Raw genomic sequence first — 18331 nt, 5'->3', positions numbered from 1 at the left:
ATTGTAGACGAAAGCAAATTTATTGAAATGTCAGAATGGTAAAATAGTCTGGGTCGAATCAGATAGATGCGACAGTTCGACTAATATCATTCCAGCCATGTTAGCTCAGAAATATGTCAATAAGGGTTGTGAATCATATCTAGTTTATATACTTGATACCATGGCTATAGAATTGAAATTTAAATTAGTTTCGACTGTTTGTGAGTTCTTAGATGTGTTTCCAGAAGAGTTACCAGGGTTACCACCTGTCAGAGAGGTTGAATTTGCTATTGAGTTAGTACCGAGAACTTCTCCAATATCGATAACTCTGTATAGAATGGCACCTATAGAATTCAAAGAGTTGAGAGCACAGTTACAGGAATTCATAGACAAAGGGTTTGCTCGACCTAGTTTTTCTCCCTGGGGTGCCCCTGTGTTGTTTGTTAAGAAAAAGGATGGGTCAATGCGATTGTGTATTGACTATATACAACTTAATAAAGTCACGCTAAAAAAAATCCATTGCTACATATCAATGATTTGTTTGATCAATTGAAAGGTGCAACAATGTTTTCAAAGATTGATCTTCATTCTGGATATTATCAGCTACAGGTTAAAGATTCAGATGTGCCGAAGACTGCTTTTAGGACTAGGTACGGACATTATGAATTTCTAGTTATGCCATTTGGTTTAACAAATGCACATGTTGTGTTTATGGATTTGATGAACAGAATATTTTGGCCGTATTGAGACAGATTTGTGCTTGTATTCATTGATGATATTTTAATTTATTCCTAAGATGAAATTGAGCATGCACAACATTTGAGGGTAATATTGCAAACTTTGCGCAAGAAATAATTATTTGCTAAATTTAGCAAATGTGGGTTCTAGTTGGGAGAAGTTGGATTTTTGGGACATGTTGCATCAGTGGATGGTATTAGAGTGGATCCGAGGAAAATATCAGCAATTATAGACTGGAAGTCTTCGAGGAATGTTTCAGAGATCAGAAGTTTTCTGGGTTTAATTAAATATTATCGAAGATTTGTTAAAGGGTTTTCGATGATTTCTACACCGTTGACAAAACTACTCCAATAATATGTTAAATTTGAATGGTTTGAAAAATGCCAGCAAAGTTTTGATCAGTTGAAAGTATTGTTGTTTGAAGCCCCTGTGTTGATTCAGCTAGAGTCCATCAAGGAATTTGTGATCTATAGTGATGCTTCACTTAATGGTTTAGGTTGCATTTTGATCTAAGAAGGCAAAGTTGTAGCTTATGCTTTCGTCAATTGAAACCGCATGAAAAAACTACCCGAATCATGATTTAGAACTTGCAATTATTGTCTTTGCATTAAAAATCTGGCACTATTTGTACAGAGAAAAATGTAGCATCTTCACAGATCACAAAATCCTGAAGTATTTGATGTCAAAAAAAGAACTAAATTTGAAAAAACGTAGATGGTTGGACTGCTAAAAGATTACGATTTGGTCATCGATTATCATCCAGGAAAAACTAATGTTGTTGCTGATGCTTTAACTAGAAAATCTTTATTTGGTTTGCGAGATTTGGATACTCGTTTGATGTTGATTGATGATGGTTCCATTGTAGCAGAATTAAAAGATAGACTGACATTTTTGTAGTATATTTGTGAAGCTCAGAAAAGTGATTTCGAGTTGATTGCTAAACGAGAGCAGACTGAAAAGTCATCTAATTCAGAATTTCATCTTAGTTCTGATGGTAGTTTATATTTCTGAAACAAAATTTGTGTTCTGAGAAATTCCAATATTATTAGAAGATTTTACAAGAAGCTCACAGTAGTAATTATTCGATACTCCTTGGTAATAACAAAATGTACAGTGATTTAAAACAAATGTATTGGTGGCCAGGTATGAAACATGAAATTTTAGAGTTTGTATCTAAATGTTTGATTTTTCAACAAGTCAAGCCAAGCATCAAGTACCTTCTGGATTGCTATAGCCTATGATGATTCCAGAATGGAAATGAGAATGGTTACAATGGATTTTGTATCAAGGTTACCCTTGTCTCCATGGAAGCGAGATGCTATTTGGGTTATTGTTGATCATCTGACTAAATCCACACATTTTATTCCATTACATATGGATTATTCACTTGAGAAGCTGATAGAAATATACGTTTCTGAAACAGCTAGACTGCATGGAGTGCTAGTGTCTATTATTTTTTATAGAGATCCACGGTTAACTTCTAGATTTTAGAGTAAATTACATGAAGCTTTAGGTACTCGATTACATTTTAGTATAGCGGTCCATCCATAGGCCGATGGTCAATCTGAGCAAGTGATAAAGATACTCAAGGACATGCTCCGTTGTTGCATTTTAAAGTTTGAGGGTAGCTGGGAAAAATTTATTCTGTTGGTTGAGTTTGCTTATAATGATAGTTATCATACGAGTAGTAAAAAAGTGTCATATGAAGCCTTGTATGGTCGAAAATGTAGAACTCCATTATATTGGACTGAATTGAGTGAGAAAAAGCTTTTCGGTATCGATTTGTTTCAAGAAACTGAAGATAAAGTCAAAGTAATTCGTGATTGTTTGAAAGCTACTTCTAATCTTCAGAAACCATATGCAGATTTGAAAAGAAAAGATATTGAATTTCAAATTGGTGACAGAGTGTTCTTAAAAGTATCGCCTTGGAGAAAATTCTCCATATTGGCTGAAAAGGGAAGCTTAGTCCACGATTCATCGAGCCGTATGAAATCATGGAGAGAATTGGGCTAGTAGCTTACTGTTTAGCTTTACCGTCTGAATTAGAGAAAATTCACCACGTATTTCATGTATTGATGTTACGAAGGTATCGATCTAACCCTTCACACGTGATTTCGCCTGTTGATGTAAAAATTCAACCAGATCTGTCATATAGTGAGGAACCAATTAGATTGTAGCTCGGGAAGATAAAGAATTAAGGAATAAGCGTATAGCTTTGGTTAAAGTACTCTGGCAACATCATGGGGTCAAGGAAGCTACTTAGGAACCAGAAGAAACTATGAAAGTGCAATACCCGAACCTATTTTCTGGTAAGATTTTCGGGGACAAAAATTCATTTACGGGGAGAGTTGTAACAACCCAATTTTAGTGGTGTCAGAAATTGTGGTTTCGGGACCACAATTTCGGTGAGTGAAAAAATATTTTAATTTTTATTTAATGTATATAGGGGTAATTTAAGGTAGTATTAATTTTTTGTTAAGAAAATTTGAAGTTTAAACGATTAATTAGGTAAAAAGGACTAAATTGAAAAAGGTGCAAAAGTCGAGTTCTATTAGTTAAGTGGATTAAATATCTTTAACAAGGTAATTAAATGGACTTAGTGGGTGAATATACCATATAATATGTTAGTGGAATGGACAAGGTTTAATTGAAATTTTTAATTAATAATAATTGTAAGACGGTAAATTAAAAAATAAACATAAAATTAATTAAGTTAAAATCTTCTTCTTCTTCATTTGGATGTTTCAAAATTGATTCTCCATTGCTATCCATCTAAATCTTTGGCCAAAGCTTGGTTCTTATGCATGGTATGTATTTGATACTCGTTTTTATTGATTTTTATGTTTTTGAGCTCGTATTAGCTTAATCTAGCTAGCTTGGGGGTCAATTTGTAAAAATGTTAAAGGTTGCGGGATATCCTATGAATGAAACTGATGAGTTTGTGAAGTTAATTGATAGATAATTAAAGTTAGTTATTAAATAAACTTGTTTTGTTAAATGATTTTGATGAATTTAGGGTTAAGGATTTATTTGCTAAAAGTGTAAAATTCCTTGAAATTTATGTGAATTTTTGAGTAAATATGGGCTGATTAGGTCCCTAGAAAAATCAATTAGTATGCTTTAGTTAGAAAAATGGTGAATTTGCAAGTTAAGAATTTAGGGATTAAATTGTAAGAAAGTTAAAGTATTTAAGGTAAATTTGTAAATTGATAATGGAATGGTTTAATTGCATAAAACTGCTTATTAGAATGCTGGAATTATAATAATTGAGTGAAATTATTTATTTAGATCAAGATAAACAACAACCAAACTTAATTCGGGGAAATGCAAAGGCTTTGGATTAGTCTCCAACTTTACTTTTGCGACTACAGTTGTCGAGGTAAGTTTGTATGAATTATAATCTTATTCTTGTTAGTTTGATTGATTATTTGTTATATTATATTAGTTATAAACTGACTTCAATATATAAATAGATCAATGTTTTGAATAATTGAGGGATAAATAATCTCGTTTGAACCTTAAGAATTCTTAGTATACGTATAAAATGTCATTAGGGATTTCATGTTTCGGGTGTTGGTTTTGAATGTTCTACCGATGGTTGAGGTCTGACATTTGTTGTGGATTCTCCACAGCTCGTGTAAGCAACATCTTGTAGCTAACATTTTGACCTACAGCTCGTGTGAGCACTATTGAAAAGGAAAGGATATATGTTATATGGAAAGCCACACTATGTGTGAGCATTCCCGAGTATCTAATAAAATTCTAGATTGTTTAACGGGTGTAGGGCCCAATTTTTGACCCAGGGCCCAATTAGAAAATTTACCCAAACCCACCTAAAACTACCCCAAATGCAGCCCAACAAACAAATCTAAGTCCAAAATGCACAGGCCCAAAACCAATTTGTCAAACTAGGGTTTCAGCTTTTCTAAAACCCTAGTACTACCGCCGCACCTAGCTAGCCTGCCGCCACCGCCGCCGGACGTCCTTACCATTGCCCCATCACCCCACTTGCACCTGCTCCACCTGCAAGAGAAGAACGAACACGCAACCAAGGAAGACAGAAATAGACCAGAAAATCGGGGGGATTGTTTTTTCTTTTTTTCTCTTTGTTTTCGGTTATAAAAACCGATGATTGTAAAGCAATGGGGTGCAGCCCTTCTTTCGCATTTTCAAGAAATACAAAAGGCAAAGAAAACAGATTCAAAAAACTTTTTTTGGTACAAGTTCTATTTTCCTTTTTATTTTTATTTTTTCTTTCTTTCGAAACTATTTGTATTCTTTATTTTTATTTTTATTTTTATTTTATATTTAAAAAATATATATAACGTAAAAAAAGAAAAATATACCTTTTTGTTTTTTTTGGCCACCGTATACGGTGACCGGTGCGGCGGCGCGGCGGCGGCTCTCCTCGCCAGATTCCAGGCCGGGCATCAGAGAAAGGGGGGAGGCTTGAGAGCTTTTTAAGGTTTTTTTTGAGAAAAAAGAAAAAATGAGGAATTTTGAAAAAATTTTGGCTTTTATAGCCTTTACCAAACGGCGACGTTTTGCCCTTAGGGGTGAGGTGCCAAAACGACGCCGTTTTGGCCCTGACCCGCGCAGTGATCCGACCCTGGGGGGAGGATCCGCGTGTTTTTAACTTTTGGGCTATTTGCGTGTGTCGTCCGTCCTATTTTGCAGCATGTTGCAATTTGGCCCATTTTCATTATTTTCTTTTATTTTTAATTTACCCCCATAATTTTATTTTTGCTTCACTTTGGTCCATATCAACGTTGCGTTTTGGTGCTGTGGTTTATTTTCGGTTTTGGTCCCCCCTCTTTCAGCGCATCAGAATTTTGTCGCTCTTATCATTTTTATTTCGATTTCGCCCCGTATATTCTGCTTTTACTTCGATTTAACCCTTTTTTTAAGCATTTTTATTATTTTCCTCATTATTTTTAATATATTATTATCTTTCATTATTGTTATTATTATTAATATTATTATTTATATTATTGTTACTTATCGTATTATTATTATATAATAGCTTAAATATACATACATGTATATATATTTTTTTCTAACTCATTTAATATATATAAATGTACCTTTTTTTATATATGTATATCTATATACTTTTTCTTTCGCTTTCTCACGAATATGTGTATACGTATTCGTATATATATATTTTATATATTGAAATATAGTTTCTTTTATATCTATATATATATACATATATATAGATATATTTTATCTTATTTTATTTTTTATATATATCTCACATGTACATATTTATTTACATATATATTTTTATATTTTTTATACGTATTTGCGCATCTTATTTATATGTTACGGTTTATTATTTCACATTTTATCGATCTGTTCTTTCTATTTATTTTATTTTAGTTATTATTGCCCGTATTATTTTATACTTTCGTATTCGTTATGATATTGCCATGCATATCAATAATGTAATTAGTTTTCACATTCTTTGCAACAACTTCGTGTTTTATTTTACTCAATATAACAAAACTTGTTTTAAAAAAATGGCATTTCGTGTTTAGATTCGAGAAGATCGTACCTTAACTTATTGGGTTTCGATTCTCATGATAAATCTAAATGCACGAATCTTTTTAAACTCAAATTTTAAATGATCTCGGGATTAAAAAATCGCGTCCTAACTTACTGGTCGTGATCTCGTTTTTAAATCCAAAAGGGCTATTTTTTTAAAATAAACATTTTTCATTCGTGTATCTTGAATTTGAGACATTGTGTCCTAACTTACTGGATATGATTCTCTTTCTTGAATAACGTGAAATATGCTTCTTTTCCAAATTTTTTTATTTTAACACAAGGATCGTATTTTTAATTTTTCCAAGTTTTCAATTTTCGACATCAAGACATTAGTCAATCAACTAGGTACCAATTTCTGGGCGTTACGAGGGTGCTAATCCTTCCTCGTACGTAACTGACTCCCGAACCCGTTTTCTAAATTTCGTGGACCAAAACCGTTGTTTTAATAAAATCAAATCATTTATTAAAATCAACCCTTTTTCAAGGTGACCCAATCACACCTTATAAAAAAGGATTGGTGGCGACTCCCGTTTTTTTCGTTTTCAAAACCCAAGTCGACCTCGTTTTTCATCAAAAAAATGGTGTCAACAACGGGTAAGTAAAGGTTAATGGTAAGGTATGTATACAATTGGATAATTGATCATAATCTTATGAAAAGGCAAATTTGATGAATGCATATGATTTGAATGGAACAAAATAAGTATGTGTTGAATGATATGTACATGGAGATTCACTTATGATATGGTTGATTTTAGATATATGTTATGCATGAGCTTACTAACTTGTGAGTTTGGTGGTGTATATAGGATTTTATTAATCTTATAAGTATGGTAATGATGTTATTCATATTTCATAAAATAAGTTTAAGAAGGGTAAGTTTATGTTTGATTTTATACGAGCTTAATAAGCACTAGTTGCTTACGTAGTTGTTTTCCTCTGTTTCATAGATTATCGGAAGCTCGACGGTTGGAGTGTGTCGGAGTTCAATCACACTATCCAGCAATCACTTCAGTAGTTTTTGAGTTATTTTGGCCAAGGTTCTAAATGGCATGTATAGGAATTTTTATAATAGTAGTTTTTTAATATGTTAATGATCAATTTGGTATGATTATGCCTTTGGAGTATCCATTTTGTTTGTTGGACTTATAGTGCTTTGGCAAGTTTATGTCCTTTGGTCACTTTCAAGTACTTTGTAATATATGGTCCTTATGGTATGTTTATTATGAAAAGTGAATGATTGATAATTGATGTCATTAGGCAGCTAAATTGAATAGATTTTATGCTTGAGATGTAGCAATATAGCTTTGTTTTGATTGAAGTTGTTTTGGTATAAATGAGGTGCCTTTGAATGGCATATTAGTTAGAAGAAATAGGTTGATTGAATTGGTATGTTTATATGTGCTTGAAAGGTGTTTAGGTCTATTAAATGTATGCTCAAATGGAGTGGATGATTGGGCAAGTTTTGGACTTAAAATGGCTTATTTATAGGGTCAAATTATGGAGCACACGGCCTGGGACACGAGCTATCACACGGCACACACGGCCTGGCTACACGGCCGTGTGTCACTTTTTATTTCAAGTGTGAGTCTTACACAGCCGAAGACACGGCCATGTATATCAAGTTATTGAGTTACATGGTCTTGCACACGGCTGTGTGACACAAGTCAGATAGTTACATGGTCTAGCACACAGCTTGTGAAACGGTCGTGTGACCCAAGTCAGTGAGTTACACAGGCCAGGACACGACCATGTGTTCCATTGTTCGAATACCACACGGTCTGGGCTATGTCACACGGCCGTATGACCCTTGTTTTCAAAATTTTCAACTTTTTCCCAAATTTACTAAATTTTTTTAAATTAGTCCCGAATTGTTTTTGAACTATTTTTACGGCCTCAAAGGCTCTATTTAAGGCCCAAATGTATATATTGTTTGGGCTAGTAATGAGTTTTAAGTAATTAATATTAAATGACATTATTTTTTTGATTTGTACGATAATGCTCCGTAACCCTAATTTGACGACGGAGATGGGTTAGGGTGTTTCATTTGGCTACTCAAAATCAAGCTAGCTTTATACCAAAAAGGAGAATTTCAGAGAACATTATCATCGGTCAAGAGGTTATACACTTTATGTGCACAAGAGAAGGGCGGAAAGGATAGATAGCCATCCAAGTTAATCTTCATAAAGCATATGACAGAATCTAATGGGATATTTTTAGAAGATATCATTTCTTTATTGGATTTGGTACCTTGAGTTTAGTATATTCGTTTGTAAACTTGTAATTTTTTTTCGAACAGATTGCTTAAATAAAACAAATTCATTGATTACATTAATACAATTTATATAATTGTGGTTTTTGCACGCTAAGTGAAATAGAAGCAAGTGTTGCTCACTGGTTATCTAACATTTAAACTAATATTAAGCAGTACTACGTGGTTGGATCGTAATACAAAAAGATAAATTATATTAGTACACAAACCTAAACATGTTTTTAGTCTAATCGAAAATGAGCAAACCAATTAAAAGACTAATATGTCATCTTTTAACAACTCAATTTCCAATGGTGTCCGAAATTATGGTTCTAAAATGCCATTTTCTCAAATCGTGTTCGTAAATATTGAATAGTATAGAGATAAATTAAAGTTTGGCCTAGTAATTTTGTTTAATTGATAATTGACTAAGGTACAAGTGTAATGACTGTAACACCCCAAACCTGGCCTGAACGTTATGGCCGAATCTGGTGATGTCACATGATAGTGCGTTTGAAAACCGTATCATTGCTAAAACCTTTTTCCTTTTAGAACTAATCATTATCATTCATAAATTCTCAAACCGTGATTCATTTTAAAAATGCTATACTTTACAGAAGCTTTTAAAATAGTTTGCATGTGCGTGGTATTTTGATAAAACATTCATCACTTTTGAAAACCTAAGTTTTGCCTACTTCTAGCAAATATAACCAGAAAACAGTATAAAACCCAAATTTTAGGTAAAAATCAATAGAGGTCGTTATTACAGAAAAATAGCCTAAAATAAAACTTAAAATCGTAAATAAGTATCAAATAGCAAAAGGAGTCATGTGGCCACCGCTGAGTCCTCTGCCGCACTGGTCCACCTATGTCTGGGGATTACCTCTATAGATTAAACAGAAGGGGTGAGTTTACGTAAACTCAATGTATAATCCCCATGCAAACGAACAAAAAATAATTGATAATCTTAGTTTGGGCCTAAGCCCTTTTCAGTATCAGTAAACATTAGAGCCTTTGCCCTTCACAGTACAGTAACAGTGACAGTTATGTGGCTATAAAATCCTACCCAACCAACCTCTACACTCCATCTCCATCCAACCATACACTCCATGTGAGGATATAATCAACCCACCCATCCCTACACTCCAAATAGTACCGAATGCAGCACTAGATAGTAGTTGCAGTTGAGCTGCCAGTAAGTTAGGCTTGAAGCCTTTCAGTACACTTCCTTCAATCAATATCAATTCCCAACCCAATGCAATGCATCATACAAAAATGTCATTGTATCATGTATAATTAGTATAGTGTATATAGCATGCTCAACATGTAGACATACATATCTATCTTATATATGCATATAATAGTCTTTCAATTATTTTAGTCAATTAGGGGTCTAGGTAAACTTACCCATCCTACAGCAGGTTCACAGTCGACTGGGGCTACCCGTACAACCTTAGTAGTCAATCAGTGAAAATAGGCCCACTGCCCATGATGCATGCCCTTGTGGGCCCATACGCCATTATGGTTCACCCGTATGGGGCCTATGCACCTGTGTGGCCCACATGGCCCAATTCGGCCCAGTCCATGAATCCCACATGGCTAGCCTCATCGATCACACACCCATGTAGCGTCGACCATCACATTTTTTGGCTTTTTGTCGATTTCCATTTTCAGAGTTATGTTTACACACCTGGTTCGTTCGTGACGTAAATGCACTTCCAAGATCACCAGCACCTATGGTCGACAAACAAACCCTACAATAAATCCAAATTCGTTGTTAATTCGAAACCAAAACATTGACAATGATTCGTTCAAACCATTCGTTACTTACCCTCAAAACAAAGCAACTCCCCACTGCGAAACCGAACAAGACAGGTCACCACTCCCACAATTCGCCGCTGCCAATTCTGAAAGACCCAATGTTAACAATACATTACATCTTCATAATCAAAAGAAAGGAAAAGCTTCCCCTAATTCACAAACACAACCACCTTACCTACTAAGCGAGTAACAGCAGGACCATATCGCTCGAACACTAACCGAATCGCTCCAGGCCTTAACCTTCATCAACAAAATAGTCGACTTATTACCAAGAATCCATTAACCAAAATACACCACAGTTACGAAACTTACCACCAACGCACGTAAGCACATTGGAGATGATAGGTTGTGGCAACAAGAAGAAGGTTAGGAAATAAGAGAAATCGACAGCAAAAAGGAAAGGAGAGAATCGACAGAACTAAGAGAAAAATAAAATGAAGAAATGAGAGGGGAAATGAAAAAAGTAAAAAATCACAGCAATATTCGGCACCACGGAAGAAGAACAGTTGACAGGAAAAATTTAGAGAAAGCCAATGCCAAAGTCGAAATTTGTCAGGAAGGTGGAGAGAAAACTGAGTTTTTTTTCAGATGAAAAGAAAAATGATTAGATTTTGGATATTCTTCCCCCAAAATCCCCAAATTTTGTCCCTCTTATCCCTAAATTCGCTCCCACTCTTCCCCACACCCCTCAAACACTCCCAACCATCCACACTCACCCCATTCTCTTCAGAATTCTAACTCCACTCAAACACCTCCACGACATCTAGCAAAAATAAATCCTTTGCTCGCGTAGAGACTCAAACTCCTGACTCCTAGCATACGAACACACCACTTAGCCACTAGACTAGCAAGCCCATTCTGTCATATTTTACCAACATTTATTTATAAGCCTACAGGTTAGAGATAGAGGTTTATTCATTTAAAAACCAAGAAATTTGTCCAAGCTAAGGCTTGAGCTTGGGACCTCTCAAAAACTTCCCAGAACACTTAACCACTAAAGCAGACATACAATTGTTTCATAAACATACAAAAATAACTATATAAGGGATTTTTTTGGGGCATTACAACTCTACCCCCTAAAAAAAATTTTCGGCCTCAGAATTTTACCTGATCAGAACAGATGAGGATACTGCTGTCGCATCGCATCCTCAGGCTCCCACGTAGCCTCCTCAGGCTCCCACATAGCCTCCTCAGAGCCATGATTACGCCAAAGAACCTTTAACTAGTGGGATGAATTTTCTTTTTAGAACATTTACATCTCGCTCTAATATCTGAACTGGCTCCTCCTCAAAAGTCAAATCTGGCCTAACCGCCATCTCCTCAACAGGAACAATATGCGTGAGATCAGAGTGGTAGTGTCTCAACATAGAGACGTGGAACATGTCATGAATCAAATCCAATTTAGGAGGTAACTCCAACTGGTAAGTAACTGGTCCCACTCGCTTAAGCACACGGTAAGGTCCAATAAATCTAGGGCTCAACTTGCCCCTGCGACCAAATCTCAGTACCTTCTTCCGTGGCGAGACCTTGAGAAAAGCAAAGTCCCTCACTGAATACTCAATCTCTCGACACTTCAGGTCAGCATAAGACTTCTGCCTATCAGATGCCACTTTCAGTCGGTCCCAAATCAGTCTAACTTTATCTTCGGTATCAAAAAATAGTTCAGGGCCCAGAACACTCCACTCGCCCAACTCAGTCCAACATGAAGGTGTGCGACACCTACGACCACATAATGCCTCGTAGGGTGCCATCTGAATGCTAGACTGATAGTTGTTGTTATAAGTAAATTCTGCTAGCGGCAAGTAATCCTCCTAATTGCCTTGGAAATCAATCACGCAACTTCTTAACATGTCCTCCAGTATCTGAATCACCCTCTCTGACTGACCATCCGTCTGAGGATAGAACGCAGTACTGAAGTTCAACCTTGTACCCAGAGCTTCCTGTTATTTCTTCCAGAACCGAGACGTGAAGCGAGGATCCCTATCAGATATTATTGAAACTGGTACCCCATGCAGTCTCACTATCTTAGACACATACAGTTTAGCCAGCTCCTGCAGAGAGTAGTTGGTACGAACCGGTATGAAGTGGTTGGATTTGGTCAATCGACCCACGATGACTGTAACACCCCTTACCCGTATTCCTTACCGGAACAGAGTATGAGGTATTACTAAATTTTTAAAAATTTTCGACAGCATTCCTACTTATTTTTGCTTAAACCTCCTGCAAATTTAGAACACATTCCAATATACCAACCAATTTCATTTGTATAAACACACATATAGTTTAACTATTAATAAACACTACATTTAAAAGGGAACCATAACATATATTTACATGATGATCCCACATTACATAAAGTGTCTATACATGCCATAAAATTTCGGAACACTAGTAGTAAAATACCCCAAATGTGAAGGATAGTGTAGATGATTGTCTGACTTCGTTCCAATTTCCGAGTTGTTGGAAGTCACTATAACCAAGAGAAAAATAAAATCGAGTAAGCATATAGCTTAGTAAGTAAACACATGATAAATAAGTAATTACTCCCATAACTACACCAAAATATAAACTTATTCATGAATAACTTTATTGTTTAGGCAATTTCCAGCAAGCTGTTTTTCTGCGTCATAGTCGCTAATTTATTTTTATCTGGAGCTACAGGGCTCCAAATTGAGTTTCGTAAATTTTCCCTGAAACTAGACTCATATACCATTTCACCATAAAAATTTCAGAATTTTTAACCCAGCCAATTAGTACAGTTTATTCATTAAACCTTCCCCTGTTTCACTGCCCAACGGTTCTGACCCTTCCTCACTAAAATTTACTTAACTCTCTGTATAAAATTTGAAAAATGGTTTTTCTTGTTTCTAATAAAAATAGACTCAATAAGGATTCCAGGGATATAAATTTCATGCCATAATTATTTTTTTACAATTTTTGGTAATTTTCCAAAATTAGAACAGGGGATCTCGAAATCAATCCAGCCCTGTTTCAGTAAAATTCAGATATCTCCAAAAATACAACTCTTTTGCTTATTCTATTTCTTTCATATGAAAATAGACACATTCAGCTTCAATTTCATATATTATTCAGCTTCCCATTCATTTTCCACCATTTATGGTGATTTTTCAAAGTTACCCAACTGCTGTTGTTCAACACAGTTTATAATTAAATCGTTCCTTTTGCGTTTTTTGATATTTTCTCCCATCTCATACATGGGTCGATTTAGTATTCAACTCAATATTTACCCCATAAAATTTTCCACCATATGGAAATATTCATCTTCCACACTTTTTCGTTGAACACTTGGAATGTTAACCGTTATTGGTGGATCTCGCACTTAGCACCACCGCTGAATCGGGGAATCAGCACTTAGCAACCCCTCGGGGGAATCAGCACATAGCAACCCCCTTTCACATTTCAAAGATATGGTGGATATCGCACTTAGCACCACCAATGAACCGGGGAATCAGCACTTAGCAACCCCTCGGGGGAATCAGCACATAGCAACCCCCTTTTCACATTTCAAAGATATGGTGGATCACGCACATAGCACCACCAATGAATCGGGGAATCAGCACACAGCAACCCCTTTATATACAACATACTCCGGCTTATTCCGAGTGTTCAACCCATAAACCATATATTGCAACCCTTTACCACCTTTCCCGATTTAACAACATTTTTAGGATATGGCCAAACATTTATTTTAATTCCAAATAAATCTCAACATATATCAAATAATATCAAAATAATACATTAAGTCACGTGTTTACTTACCTCGGTGCAAAATATCGTAATTTTGCACTTTACTCCCCTATCTTTTCTTTTCCCCGTTTGATATACTCTTCACGTCTTTCTTGATTATGAGCTTGAGAAAGCAAAGAAACCTTAGCTATGGCTTCCTTCAAATTTCGGCAGCAACTAATGAGGAAGATGATGATTTTTGTCATCTTTTTCCCATTTTATTTTTTTTTATTACCAAATGACTAATATGCCCCCACTTAAAAAAATCTATTTCTCTCATTTCTTATGTCTATTTTTGTCCATCAACTAACTAATGGTCTAATTACCACATAAAGACCTCCAATTTAAAATTTCATATCAATTAGATACTTCTACATATAGAACTCAACTTTTGCACTATTTACAATTTAGTCCTTTTGACTAAATTGAGTGCCCAAACGTCGAAATTTTCGAACGAAATTTTTACGAAAACTTTCCGTGAAATTGTAGATCATAAAAATATAATAATAACCATATTTTCCCTCGTCGGATTTGTGGTCCCGAAACCACTATTCCGACTAGGCCCAGAATCGGGCTGTTACAATGACCCATACAGAATCCTTCTTAGTGGTGTGAGGGGTAACCCACTAACGAAGTCCATAGTCACTCTCTCCCAGTTCCAAAGTGGAATCTTGACTGGCTGCAATAAACCCGAAGGTAACTGATGCTCACCCTTAACCTGCTGGCAAGTTAGACACTTAGCCACAAATTCGGTAACCTCTCACTTAAGACTTGGCCACCAATATAACTTACGAAGGTCAAAGTACATCTTTTTTCGCCAGGATACATAGTATAAGGGCTACTATGCGCTTCTCACAGCATAGACTGCCTCAATTCAGCATCTTTCGGTACACAAATTCTCTCACGGAAATAGAGCACCCCTTCCCTATTTAGTCCAAAATCTTCTGTATTCCCACTCTCAACCTGTCGAAAATGAAAACCTAACAACTCATCCTCTATTTGTTTACTCTTAATTTGCTCTATCCACGTTGGTTTAACTTGAAGTTCGACCAACAGACTACCATCATCAAATAAACTGAGACGAGTAAGCATCGCCCTCAGATCAGTCATGGCTCTAGGCTTAGTGCGTCGGCCACCACATTAGCCTTACCAGGGTGGTATTCAATCGTACAGTCATAGTCCTTAAGTAGCTTAATCTATCTACGCTGCCTATGATTCAACTCCTTCTGAGTGAGGAGGTACTTAAGGCCCTTGTGATCGGTGTAAATGATACACTTCTCACCATGCAGATAATAATGCCTCTAGATTTGCAATGCAAATACTACTGCGGCCAACTCCAAGTCATGCGTCAATTAATTCGCCTCATGAGTCTTAAGCTGACGAGACTCGTACGCTACCACCTTACGCTCTTGCATCAATATGCATCCTAAACTGACATGTGATGCGTCGCTGTAAACAGTAAACTCCGTTTTAGACTCTGGCTGTATTAGAACAGGGACCTCAGTCAATACAGTCTTGAGCTTCTCAAAGCTCTCTTGCTGCGGATTAGTCCAGTTAAACGGCACACCCTTGCGTAACAGCTTAGTCAAAGGTGCTGCAACCAGTGAGAACCCCTCTACAAATCGTCGAAAATACCGTGCCAATCCCAGAAAACTACGAATCTCAGATACAGCCTTAGGCTACTTCCAATCCAAGACAACCTCAACCTTTCGAGGATTGACTCTAATCCCCTTAGCAGAAACCACATGTCCCAAGAACATCATTTCACGAAACCAGAACTCACTTTTACTGAACTTAGTGTACAATCATTTCTCTCGTAGAATCTGTAGAACGACTCTGAGGTGTTCATCGTGTTCATCCTTAGTTTTTGAATACACTAGTATATCATTAATAAATACCACTACGAACCGATCCAGATAGGGCTAGAACAGTCAGTTCATCAGATCTGTAAAAGATGCCGGTGCATTCGTCAGTCCAAATGGCATCACTAAGAACTCATAGTGACCATAGTGAGTCCTAAATGTCATATTATGCATGTTAGCCTCTTTAACTCTCAACTGATGATACCCTGACCGTAGATCAATCTTAGAGAAAACTAAAACACCTAGGAACTGATCAAACAGATCGTCTATCCTCGGAAGGGGGTACTTATTCTTAATTGTTAACTTATTCAGTTACTGGTAGTCAATACACATGCTCATGACCCATCCTTCTTTTTCACAAATAGCACCGGTGCTCTCCACGGAGGCACACTAGGGCGGATGAACCCACAATCCAGTAGCTCTTGAATCTGAGCCTTAAGCTCCACAAGCTCTTTCGGTGTCATTCTATAAGGGGCGATGGACATCGGAGCTGTACCAGCAATGAGCTCAATCCTAAACTCTACATCACGATTCGGAGGTAACCCAGGTAGATCTTCAGGAAAAACATCCGGAAACTCCTTAACCGTCCTAATATCCTTAACTGAAGAATCCCTAGAATCTAAAACACTAATGTAAGCCAGATATGCCTCACATCTCTTATGAACCAACTTTTCATCCCTCAGTGCAAAAATCACATTCGATAAGTAGTTCTAACACACCCCAATTACGACTACCTCGTTATCTTCCACAGTTCTCAGTACAACCCTTTCCGTGGCACAATTTAAGCTCACTCGGTGTTTAACTAACCAGTCTATTCCCAGTATCAAATCAAATTCCCCAAAAGGCAGTTCCATCAGATCAGCCAAAAATGTAGCTTCTTGAACTTCTAAAAAACATCTCTAAATAACTTATTTACCTTTACTGATTATCCCAGCGGACTCAGTACAGTCACCACCCTAGTAGTGCTCTCAACCAGTATACCCAAGTTCTCAGACACAGTACAAGCTAAATAGGAGTGAGTGGATCCTATATCTATCAATGCAGTATAAGGTACATTATAAATAAAAAAGTACCTGTGATAATGTTCGAAGCATCTCCATCCTCTCAGCGACATGTAGCATAAACTAGAGCCGACTGCATCGCCTCAATATGACCAGCACCTTTGCCAGTGCTCTCTGACCACGGCCCAACCAATTACCACTTTTGGTCTGACCATGGCCTTTCAGTGGCTACTGAATTGTTCTCGATAGTAGTGCAGTACCGGTACCAGAAGCTTGCATTAGATCAGACCTCCGTAGACACTCTCTAAAACGGTGCTCTAATGAATCACACCTCAAACAAGCCTCAATTCTTTTCCAACACTTACCCTGATGATGCTTACCACAGCCAGTACACAGCGGTTGTCTAGTAGCAGCAATAGGAGCTCCAACTCTGATCGGCCCATCAACTCGGGCCTTTTTCTTAGGCCTCTTTATCCCTCTTGTTCCTGCCTCTCTCTCTCTATCACAGTTCTGGCACTCAGTGCGTTTCACTTTATCGGCGATCTTCGCCTTATCAACCAGTGCAGGAAAATCTCACTCCCTCTGTGGAGCTATCAAAACCCTCAGATTATCCCTGAGGCCATTCTTGAAGTGAACACATCGCTCGTACGCAGTCACCACCATACCATGTGTATAATGGCTCAGTCGTAAAAACTCAGCCTTATACTCGGCCACTAATTAGTCTTCCTGAGTCAGAAAGAACTCCCAGGTTCATTGATCGGGCTGAGTACCCTCTTTAACAGTGAGCCACCACTGATACACCTCATAATGTAGCAGTGATACAAAACCCTTTAACTTCTGCTCAGAAGTGCAATCCAAGTCGTCTATAATCCTCTCTATGGCCTCAAACCAGTATTCTACCATATTAGGGGCAACTCCAGCAATACCCCTGAAAAGCTCAGCTCTATTAGACCGGAGTCATTCTGCAACCGACCTGAGGCCTCCAACTCCCGTATTGGGCCCAGTGACCCTTTCTAGAATCATTAACATGGCTTGGGAAGTGCGTCGTCCCCAACCGTTCGATCATGAGACTCAGTCTCAGTCACAGGTGAAGCCGGTGTCTCACATGAATCCAAATTAGATAAGTTGCCAGAAAATGAGAACCTAGCTCGAGCACCTCTACGGCCTTTGTACTCCGTCCGCGAGTACCTCTTATGCTCATTGTCTATTCGTGTTAATCTATATTAACAGATTTATGCATCAGTTTACAATTTCAGTATTTATTACCAGATATCTTATGAGAGGCAGTATCAGAAGTGTAAAGTTTGTATTCGCCTAACGTAGTGTCTATCAGTGTCTATCAGTTTTACTACAGTATTAGTATACACTGACATGAGTGTTTTCAG

This window comes from Gossypium hirsutum, chromosome D11, assembly GCF_007990345.1.
Source record: "Gossypium hirsutum isolate 1008001.06 chromosome D11, Gossypium_hirsutum_v2.1, whole genome shotgun sequence".
In the NCBI taxonomy this organism is placed as follows: domain Eukaryota; kingdom Viridiplantae; phylum Streptophyta; class Magnoliopsida; order Malvales; family Malvaceae; genus Gossypium; species Gossypium hirsutum.
The sequence above is the reverse complement of the archived record's forward strand: the minus strand, read 5'-3'. Positions refer to the sequence as shown.